The following is a 10,402-nucleotide window of genomic DNA, read 5'->3' on the forward strand; positions in this document are numbered from 1 at the left end:
ACAAAAACCTGCTTAAAAAAATGAACAAACAGCACTTTCACCAATAATACTCAAACAAACAAACAAAACCTTCACATGTTATTTTCATGTTTTCAGTGTTTCTTGCAGGTGGGGAGGATGAAGGTCCATGCTAGTCCTGCCAGATGAATCCTGAGGGTTGGCTCAGCATCACATGATCCAGACACCTTGGAAAGAAGTGTCAAAGGTCTTGATACCCCATATGGCCGTGGTTCTGTCAATGATGGCTGTGCAGAATTCCCGACCGTCTTGCTCGTCCATCTCATAAACAATGTCTCCAGGACCGTGTTGCAATCCTTGACGGGAGGCTTCCAATTCTTGTTGCAGAAGCGCTCCACAACCGACCAGTTGCTCAGGACGCTCTCTTTTGGAAAGCGAAGTTTGAAGATGAAGTTCAAGCACCTGTGGTCTTTGTGAAACTAACAGTACTATCACTTCGGAGTGGCAGGAACTCGGTCTTTAGAATCAAAACCTGCACTCTTGGGGGCATTGACAAATGACACACTGCTGTGCTGGCTAACATAGTCCAGGAGGCTTCTACTGGCCGCTGCTGCCTGAAAGGCATTGTGCTGCCCATGGCGTCCTGGCTGCTTTTACGTCCACTTCTTGAACGTAGGCAGAGAACACCCTGCACTCGAAGTGGCAGGAGAGTGCTCCCAAGAAAACGTTGTTGAGATGCCAATTTAGGCTGAGGATCAGTTCATAATATGCTTGCTAACCCAGCAGTCATTTTCAGACTCAAAGTGACAGACCAAAGTGATCCATGCTCTGTTTCCCACAGCGAATTTATTCACTAGGGGAGGACACACTTCACAGGAGAATCTGCCCAGTAAATTCTCAGGATCACCCGGGTAGGCTTCTAGATACCATACTCCTGACTCCAAACATGGGCATGGCTGTTTGCCTCACAGGTGACAATGTGGTCACTTGGGGGTGTTGTGTTAGACTGGATTGACTAGCGAAACAACCCCAGAGACACTCATATATGTATAAGAGTGGTTTTTATATTAAAGAGTAGTAGTATATTAAGAAAACATCCCAGTCTAGTTCAGATCAAGTCCATAAGTCTGATATTTCCCCATAAGCCCAATAGGATGCCATAAATCCTTCTTCAGACTCACACATGGAATGATGCCGGATGCAGGAAGATTGCAGGCTGGTGGGTCCAAAGTCCTGTGGATCCAATGGTGATGGGAGCATCTCAGTGCTGGCATGGGTCTCTACATGGCTCCGCCAGCTCTCTGAGTGTGGCTCTTCAACAAGAAGGTAAAGCAGCGGGGCTCCTCACAGGTCTCAGCAAATACCCTCCTGGCTTGTCAACAGGAAGAAGGGAGAGAGAGAGCGAGCGAGAGAGAGAGAGAATTTCCAGGATTCTCACGCAAAGACCATGCCCACAAGGAAGCATCATGAGGCTGTGATTAATTGACAGGCTAGACTTCACCCTACACTTATTCAAGTTGATATTAAATTGTGTAACTGTGACAGTTGGACATCTAGTCAATGCCTGTGATGTGTCCATTGTGCTTGCTCCTTGAATTCATGAACTTTTTACCTACTGCCTCCTATTTTGGAAATAAGGAGTTCCTGATTATGGGGGCTAAGGGAGATGTGGGTTTGATCCCTGTTCCAGGGATTACAGGTGAGTGGCTTGAGTCAAAATTGATGCAGGAACATTATTCTTAGTGTTCTCCAAGAGCAGAGAACTGGGAATGGGCGGACCTTACTGGATCCAAGCAGAGAATTCACTGATTTTGGTCAGTCTATGCTAACAGGCGCCATGGGGTTCAGGCAGCGGTGGGAGGTAGGAAGGGAAGGGGAGGCTGACTGGTTGCAGAAATTATCTGATCCATCTGGTTTTTACGGGTAATTTTCAAAAGTAGATCTCCGGGCCTTTCTCTGTTTTCATCTGGAAGCTCTGCTGAAACCTTTCCCTGTGCGTACACCTGCTGGTATTTGAAATAGCGCTTCCAGAAGCACAGCAACAGGCAAGCCACTGCAATACCACCAACTGCCAGTGGCTCTTCTGAATTGACCTATTTGTTCATTCACTCACTCAACAATCCTATTGTCCAAAGCCATGGTGGTAGGGGCTTGGAAGGACCTTCAGCCCACTATCCTGATGACCTGGGACCACGTAGAGTGTTCCCACTGAGTGTCTGGAGCACAACTTATTTATTTTCTTTTTCAATTATTTAGAGCTAGCTCTGATGGAACAAAAACATTGACGTCAGGCTCAATTTTACTTTTTCTTTTTATAACCACTCAGACCAGTGTTTAGAGCGGATGGAAAAGGATATTAGAAGGTTTTCAAGGCTTTAACCCTTCTTTCTCCTTATTATAATTTATTACTCTAAAATTCCCTTTTATTGATGGAGTATACATATATAAAGATAAAGCGTCTGGGATCTTAAAGGCTCAAAGTCAAACAAGCAGCCATCTAAAAGGGAAGCAAATAAACCCACGTGGAAGAAGCACACCAGCCTGTGTAATCATGAGGTATCAATAGTATCGAGCAACAGGTATCAAAAGATCAAAAACAAACAACTATATCAATGCAAAAGAGGGTCGGAGACTCAAAACCCATCTGTGGATAATTGGATATTCCCCCCCAGAACGGTTATTAAAAAGGGATGATTCAACCAAGGTGTAGTATAGCATCGATGTTTCGCACATCATTCCTCTAGTTTCTGAATACTTCCGCTCCACCACTACCATGACCCGGTTCTAACTTACAAATCTGGCTAGACCAGAGAACACACATTGGTACAGATAAGAGAATTGGTACAAAGAATTCAGGAAAGAAAAACTTATCAAGGACTCATGAGGGAGAGGGGAGCGGGGAGGGAGGGGAAAAAAGAGGACCTGATGCAAAGGGCTTAAGTGGAGAGCAAATGCTTTGAGAATGATTGGGGCAGGGAATGTATGGATGTGCTTTATACAATTGATGTATGTATATGTATGGATTGTGATAAGAGTTGTATGAGCCCCTAATAAAATGTTAAAAAAAAAAGAAAAGATAAACTCCTCAGTAACAGTAATGAGAGAAGCAATATCATGAGGGTAGGGGGATGGTCTGGGAGTGGGGAGATGAGAAAAAGGCAACCAATCACAAGATTGGGTATATAGCCTCTGCCTGACCCTGCAAAAGGGACAAATAATGAAATGTGGGTGAAGGGGAGACAAAGGACAGTGTAAGGTATGAAATAATAATATATAATTGATCAAGGATATAGGAGAGTGGGAGAGGGCAAGGAAAAAAGAGGAGTTTACCTCAAGGGCTTAAGCAGAAAATGTTTTGGAAATGATGATGGCAACATATGTACAAGCATACTTGATACAATTGATGTATGGAGTGTATGAGAGCTGTAAGAGCCCCCAATAAAATGATGGGGAAACCCCCCACCAAACATAGTTGCACAGTGTATGACATTGGAACAGGGCCGGAATTCCAGCTAAACGCCCATGTATGTGGCTTTCTCTCCCACCCCCCCCCCCACTTTCCCTGCCCTCCTCTCCCGCCTCTTGTAACCTTCAAAGTCTTTTCCTTTGCTTTGAAAGCAATTTTTTCTTTTTTTTCCCTTCATAAAAATGTGCTCATCAAATATTTATTTTAATGAGATTGACTAACTTTGATGAGCACAATGTCCATGACATGAGGTATTTGAGAGTCCCATTATTGTGTTTTAGAGATGAATAACTTATTTATTAAATACTCACTGTGTGTTGGCATGTGTGAAATGCTTGGGCTATGAAGTTCCCACCTGACACGAGCAAAAGAAACTCCAACTCACGTCGATAGTGCAAGTCAACAAACTCCAGATGCCCAGTGGTAACTCTCATCAGGACTACCAGAAGGGGCCATCGATGTGGTGGTGAAGTAAGCAAAGTTGTTTACTTTAACGTATAAAGACGGTGGCAGACGAACTTCAGAGCTTCTTCGACACAGAGAGGACCCAGGCTGCGCTGAGCTCTCCAGCAGTAAGGTAACCCTCTGAGATAAGTTGCCTAACGGGTGGCTGTGTATGCTTAGAATTACATTCGGGTGTGTTAGTTATAAAGGTGTTATCTCTTTGATGAACAAATGTGTGAATTCAGCATCATGCAATGTCTCAGGACGTAGTCCTTTTTGCGTGTTTGAGACACCGCCTTGAGGGATTTCAGTTTCAGTCTGGATACAGGCAAACCCAGCTATAATCGTTACTGTAGGCAGTCCCTGAGACACCTGGGAGAGGCATTCTGTCTACTCTTGGGCTTGAGCAAGGAAAACAGAGATGTGGTATTTGAGGCCTTGTTGCAGGTGTGGGGCGTGGCCTGAGCCACTGATGTCTGAGGGCATCCCTGCGCTGCTTCTGGGCCTGAGAGCATAGAGCGTTCAGGTTGGCTTGGGGAAAGGGCATTTGGAAAGGTTACTGCAGCCCACTGGAAGGCCATTTGGGACCTGAATCCTAATCTGCTGAATTATGACCATCTGATGCTTGAAAGGCCACCGAGGTGTAGGCTTGGGTGCTGAACTGACCCATACTCCTGGAGCCAGCCTGAGGCCTGCATATTCAAACCCCCAAACCTAGGTATCTTCTCTTCTGTATCAGTAGCCCCTAAACTAGACAATCATCCCATTCTCTTGGGACAACTTGTCATTTCAAGGTCCCATCCCCCAGAGATTCTAATTCAGTCGGTTGGAGCAGGGCCCTGGAATCAGCATTTTCACAAACTCCCAGTCAGTGTAAAGTCAGTTCAGGCCTGGGGAGCCCCGGATGCCCCTTAGTGTGCTCTTGCCAGCTTCCCGGAAGAAAGGGACAGAGGTGTGATCCTCACTCAGGCTCAGCCCTCAGCCTATGAGGTGCGGGAGCGTCTTTGTGCATGGCACTTGCATGAGAAATGGCCTCACAAGTATGGCCTTGAACCTGATCCCAGGTCTCCTGAGCTACTCCTTCTATTCCGGGCAGCTTTCATGTGCTTATCGCCGAGGAGTAAGTGTTATAGTGGCTTCCCCCTGGAATTCTTGGTAATTCCCCACTGTTGACGATTGTGACATGCGCTGACAAGGAGAAACCATAGTAGGAAGGAAGTTCCCCAGCTCTGGGCCAGGAGGTCGGAATAGCAGCCTTCACGGAATCAGCGTTTAGGCTGTGAAATAGACTTTTCGATTCTCACTGCCTTAGAGGGCTGTCTGAAGATGTAGAAAGAAAATATGGTCAGGTTGTACGACAGCTTTTGGCAACATGATAAGTTTGTAATAAATGGTAAGCAGTAAGAGCAATAGTTAATCTTTAAATCGTCGTATTTTGTCGTGTGTGCTTTCCCATGTATTCTATTTTTTTGGCTTTCTTAAGAACCCCAGCAGAATCCACGAGATGCTTCAGGTTAAGCTCCCAGCCACGAATGTAAAGATTGGAGCTTTGAGCCGACCGACGTACTCAAGTGAGGAAGGTGTAAGCAATTTGCGTCTATAAAGATTATATCCCAAAACACCATATAGAGCCGTTCGACTTTGTCACATGAATCAAAAATCATATGGACAGCATTTAGAAATCATAACAAAACCAAAACCTAGCTCACTGCCAGCGAGTCAATGCTGACTCATAGTGACCCCCACCCCGACCCCCTGTGGGTTTCTGAGACGGTAACTGTTCACGGGAGTAGAAAGCCCAGTCTTTCTCCCACAGAGCTGCTGGTGGTCTCAAACTGCCGACCACGCAGATTACAGCCCAACAAGTAACCACTATACCACCAGGGCTCCTATCTAACAATACATCCTTGTGAAATAAGCAAGAAAGGATTTGCTTATCTAGAAACTGCCTGCCTTCAACATGTTAACTTTCTCGGTTGACTTCTGAAACAAGAGGACATTCTTTTTTTTTCCAACAAGAGGAATTTTTTAGAGAAGAAGAAGAAGACCTCTAGAGGAGTCAAAGCAGATTGCAGCTACTTCACTGAGCCTGTCCTTAGAAACGTTGGTCTCCTAATTTACACCCAGTTTTAACAAAAGCTGGTTGTATGCTAGAAGTAATTGCAAGTGGTTAGTTATAGACAAGTGTGTATTAAAGTTGCTTCTTTGCCAGCAGCAAGCAAAACACCGGCAATGGAAAAAAATCATGCCAAATTTCATTAAAAAAATTAATGAACTCAAGAACTAACTATGGGGGTATTTAATTTAGCCAACACGTGTCTGTCCATTTGTAAAACTATGGTGGTTTTCATGTTGCTGTAATGCTGGAAGATTTAGCACAAATATTTAAAATAGAAGAAGGGTCAACTATGGTGTTCAGATTTTGATGAACCTTCCAGACTAAGAGGGACAAAGAAGAAAAGTCTAACAATCTAGTTCTGAAAAATAAGCCAATGAAAAAAACCCTATGATTTCCAAAAGTATTTTGTCTGATACAATGCTGAAAAATAAGTCTCCTTGGTGTTAAATATACTAAAAAAAATTTCATTTCTATCAAACGGATTCTGACTCAAACAGAACCTATAGGACAGAGTAGAACTTTCCTATAGGGTTTCTAAGGCTGTTAATCTCTATGGAGGTAGACTGTCAGATCTTTTTTCCCCATGTCGTAGCTGGTGAGTTCAAAACACTGACCTTCTAGTTAGCAATCCAATGCTAAATCCACTATACCACCAGGGCTCCAGGTTGAAAGCACTCAGAATTCACAATGGCTACACCATTGGGCTTGAACATACTAATCATCATGAAGATGGCACCAACCTGGGCAACATTTTGGTTTGTTGTGCACGGGGTCGCCATGTTCGGTAACTAGCAACAACACTTAGTGGAGAGGTGGGTTAGTTAACGTTTATTGTGCCAACCTGGCCGATAAACACATTTTGGGTTAATTGAAGCGCGGAGAGATAAATGGCTCAGCAAGTCTCGCCTTTCTAGTTCTCAGGTCTCTTGCTTTGTGATGGCTGAACCAGGTGTAGCTGCCTTAGCCAGTTCCCTGCTTCAGCTGGCAAGGCTCACTTCCTGCAGGACATCCCTGAGGAGAAGCTGCATGGACTTACCCCGATGCAGCCCTGGGTGCTGGAACAACCATGTGGAGACCCTCACCTGCGCTGAGATGATTTACCTTTCAGTGACCCGATTTTCCCCCTGTAGTTGGCATCATAGTATATGTTTTGTGAGATGGAGGAGGACTTTGTGGATTGGTGTCAGACATATGAGTTAATGTTGGACTTGTGGGCTTGGGCATCACCAGAGTTGGGGTGTTTCCTTGATGTGCAATTACCCTTTATATAAAACTATCTCTTACACATGAGTCTCTGTGGATTTGTTTCTCTAAAATACCCAGACGAACACAAGAGGTATCTAGCTTCGTACTTGCTGGTAAACAAAGGAACTTCACTGAACAGTAATTTTACTAAGGACTTCGGAATAGAGTGAGCGGAGAATAAACTTTTCAGACTTCCCCTAGGATTGATTCCCACCGTACCCCAGTCCTATGACTTTAGGGAAGTTCATCAGCCTCACCAGGCCCTCTGTGTTTTCATCTTTAAAATAGGATGGATCATCCTCAAGGTAGGGCTCTTGCGATGACAGAGATAGTGTTTGAAAAATGACAGTGAACCTGTCTCACAGGGCCTTGTGATAGCATTTTATAGTGCCGCTCAACACTTAATGCTCCCCGATGGGATTCCACAACATCTCCACATATATCCTCTCATTTTCTCCTCACAAGAACCTTCTATTCACCTCACTGCCCAACCTGTTTGACACACTGAGCTCATTTTACTGTTGTGAGGAAAACATACGAAACACCCCTCCCCCCTTGAAGAACACAGAGACCGGGTGGGGCTAGGGGTAGGGTGGGGGAGAGACAGACTACAGAGAGTTGAGCAAACAATCAAATGGCTATATATATATATTTTTAAAATGTTGTGAAAGAAATTAACAGAATTCTTAGAGAGAGAGGCTGTGGTTCAGCTCTAGTTGGAGATAATGATCCAGACACCCTCACGCAGAGGACATCTAAGGTCAGAACAGAAACTAGCTGTTATGAAAGGACTCTGTAGAAGGGCATTTTGGACAAAAACAGCATGTATGAAGGCCCTGCAGTGGAGATAGACTTGAAGTTTTTCACGTATTCATCTTGTCTTCTACTCTAAGAATTTAGTCGTGAAACTCTATGATATAGTCCACCTATAAGGCTCTACAGGGGGAGGGGGGAAAAAGGCTCTACTGGGTTGCGATCAGTCTGAGTTGACTTCACACCATGAGTCAGTCGTCATTCCATTGCTGCTCTAGAGTTTACCTTTTCCTATTGTGTCTGAGGAACCAGAAAGGGTTCATTGTGAGCTCAAGGTCAGAGAACAAGAAATGGCCCCCTGAGTATGTGATCCCTGACTCCTGAATCCCAGAAGTGCTCCTGTGGGAGATCCTAAGTGGCATCTGATGACTCTGAATTACCTCGTGAAACACCCCAAAAGGCTTGTATGGTTTTGTTCAGAAAAAGACTTGTTTGGGAATCTGAGGTGAAAGACTTTTTGTCGGCTATGACATCTGGGGAGAATAAATTCCTCCTGCCTAGCTCTACAAATAGTCCTCGATACAGATGGAGGAAGGAGTCTTTGGGTGGTGCCATCAACATGCTCAGTGCTAACCAGCAGGTGAAGGTTTGATTCCACCAAGAGGTACTTTGAAAGATGGGTCCGATTATCTAGTTCTGAAACATCAGCCACTGAAAACCTGATAGAGCAGTTTTGCCTTGGTACATGAGCTTGCCATGGGTGGTTGGAACCTAGTCAACCACATAGATAGAACTTGGCCCAGTTACATGTAGAGTTTAAGGTGAAGTTGACAATAGAAAGGTCTGCAAAGCTGGCTCCAATTCCTACCATGTGGACACCTGCCCTCCCAGAAGAATGCACTTCTGAGGACAACACTGGGGCTACAGCTTGGGGTGAGGGGGGTGTCTGATTAGAGCACATGGGAGAAACGAAAAGGGCTGGAGAGGGCGGGGAGGACATCCTGGCCCACCAAGCCTTGAGGATGATGTTCCTGCTCAGAGCAGACAATGCAAGAGAGGACCATAGGGCCAGCCCCACCATGAGCCACGGCATCCCTCACTAAGCCATAGTGCCTGGGACAATACTGGAGACACAGTGTGGCAATTGTGCCTAATCTGACCCCATCACACTGGGGTGAAACACTAAGGGCATGCAACAGAGCAGCAAGGGGAGCAAAGTGATGAAACCTGGGGAATATAAAAAATGGACTTTGGAGACAAAGTGTGGCACCCTACCAGACTCAACTGGAAAACACTCGTAACGGCCAACAAACAGACTTCCAACTATTTATGGGCCTTTCCAAAACAAACAAACAGAACGATGAGGTTGGATATGTTGTTTTTGGTTGTTTGACTCTTGGCTCCTTTTCCAACAACTTCCTGACCCACTCGCAGGAACCAAGGCATCTGCTGTCCCTAGCCCAGTACCATTGCTCTCACATACTCCTTGGGACAATTTCCCTAACTTGGACTAAACAAGTCACTCTGGTGTGTTACAAAGTCCAACTGGCCATACTCGTGTCTTTTCTTCGAAAAACCATCCAACTTAGATGTTGGTCAACCTTACTGCCTATTGACTTTTGTGGTGATTAGCTGTCATGTACTTTCCAACTTTTAATGTGATCTGCCCAGAACTATTTGTACTCTGACCATTAATCTATAACTGACCTTTCCCTTGCTGATACGAGGAAGCAACCCTATCCATATCTGTGCCAATTGGAATGTAACAAGGCATGTTTTTGACCCATTTGTCGATGTCAAGGCCTAGCAGGTGCCTTTCCTAGAAGTTCTGGAGACCCCCCCCCCTTGTTCCCTTGAAAGAGCTAGAAGGGCAAAGATGGGGTAGTGACCTCATCTCCCTTGGCCAAGTTTAGTCTAGGAGGAGGGTAGATGCCAAGCTTCGTATGATGACAGACCTAGCTAATTTCCAGGGCCAGAAAGCAATGATGATTTGTGACTCACTGGTCTGTCCACAGCCTTGGTTTGCCACTGCCCCTCTGTCACACTGGCTTCCCAGGGCCGATAACCAAAATCCTGAGGCCATCCCTCTCTCCTTTTTGGGATTTGCAGCTGTGACATGAACTCCCTGCAGGCTTGTCTGAATCCAGGCTTGGGTGTGTGGGATGGGGCCAGCTGGTAGTTGAGGGGCTCTTTTGATAGCATTCTGGCTTCTCAGGGAAATGCCTTAGCTCCAGAATGTGTCCAGCCATTGTGATTGCTGAGCCTTGACTGCAGGAGAGGAGCCTGGGTGCCCTCAAACTCAGACAAGCTTAGTATCTTCTTTACTCTGTGATTTGGGGCAACTTACTACATCTGCTGGGGCTTTGATATCTTTATCTGATTTTTTTTAAAGTCGGAAAATAGTGGCACGAATTCTT

The 10,402-nt window shown here is 45.2% G+C and overlaps 1 pseudogene; it reads right to left on the bottom strand.

Moving 5' to 3' along the window:
- Positions 1 to 412: 412 nt before the first annotated feature.
- On the bottom strand, positions 413 to 6,766 carry LOC142431713 (actin-related protein 2/3 complex subunit 1A pseudogene; annotated as a pseudogene).
- Between the last annotated feature and the right edge of the window lie 3,636 nt (positions 6,767 to 10,402).

This window comes from Tenrec ecaudatus, chromosome 18, assembly GCF_050624435.1.
Source record: "Tenrec ecaudatus isolate mTenEca1 chromosome 18, mTenEca1.hap1, whole genome shotgun sequence".
NCBI classification, from domain to species: Eukaryota; Metazoa; Chordata; class Mammalia; order Afrosoricida; family Tenrecidae; genus Tenrec; species Tenrec ecaudatus.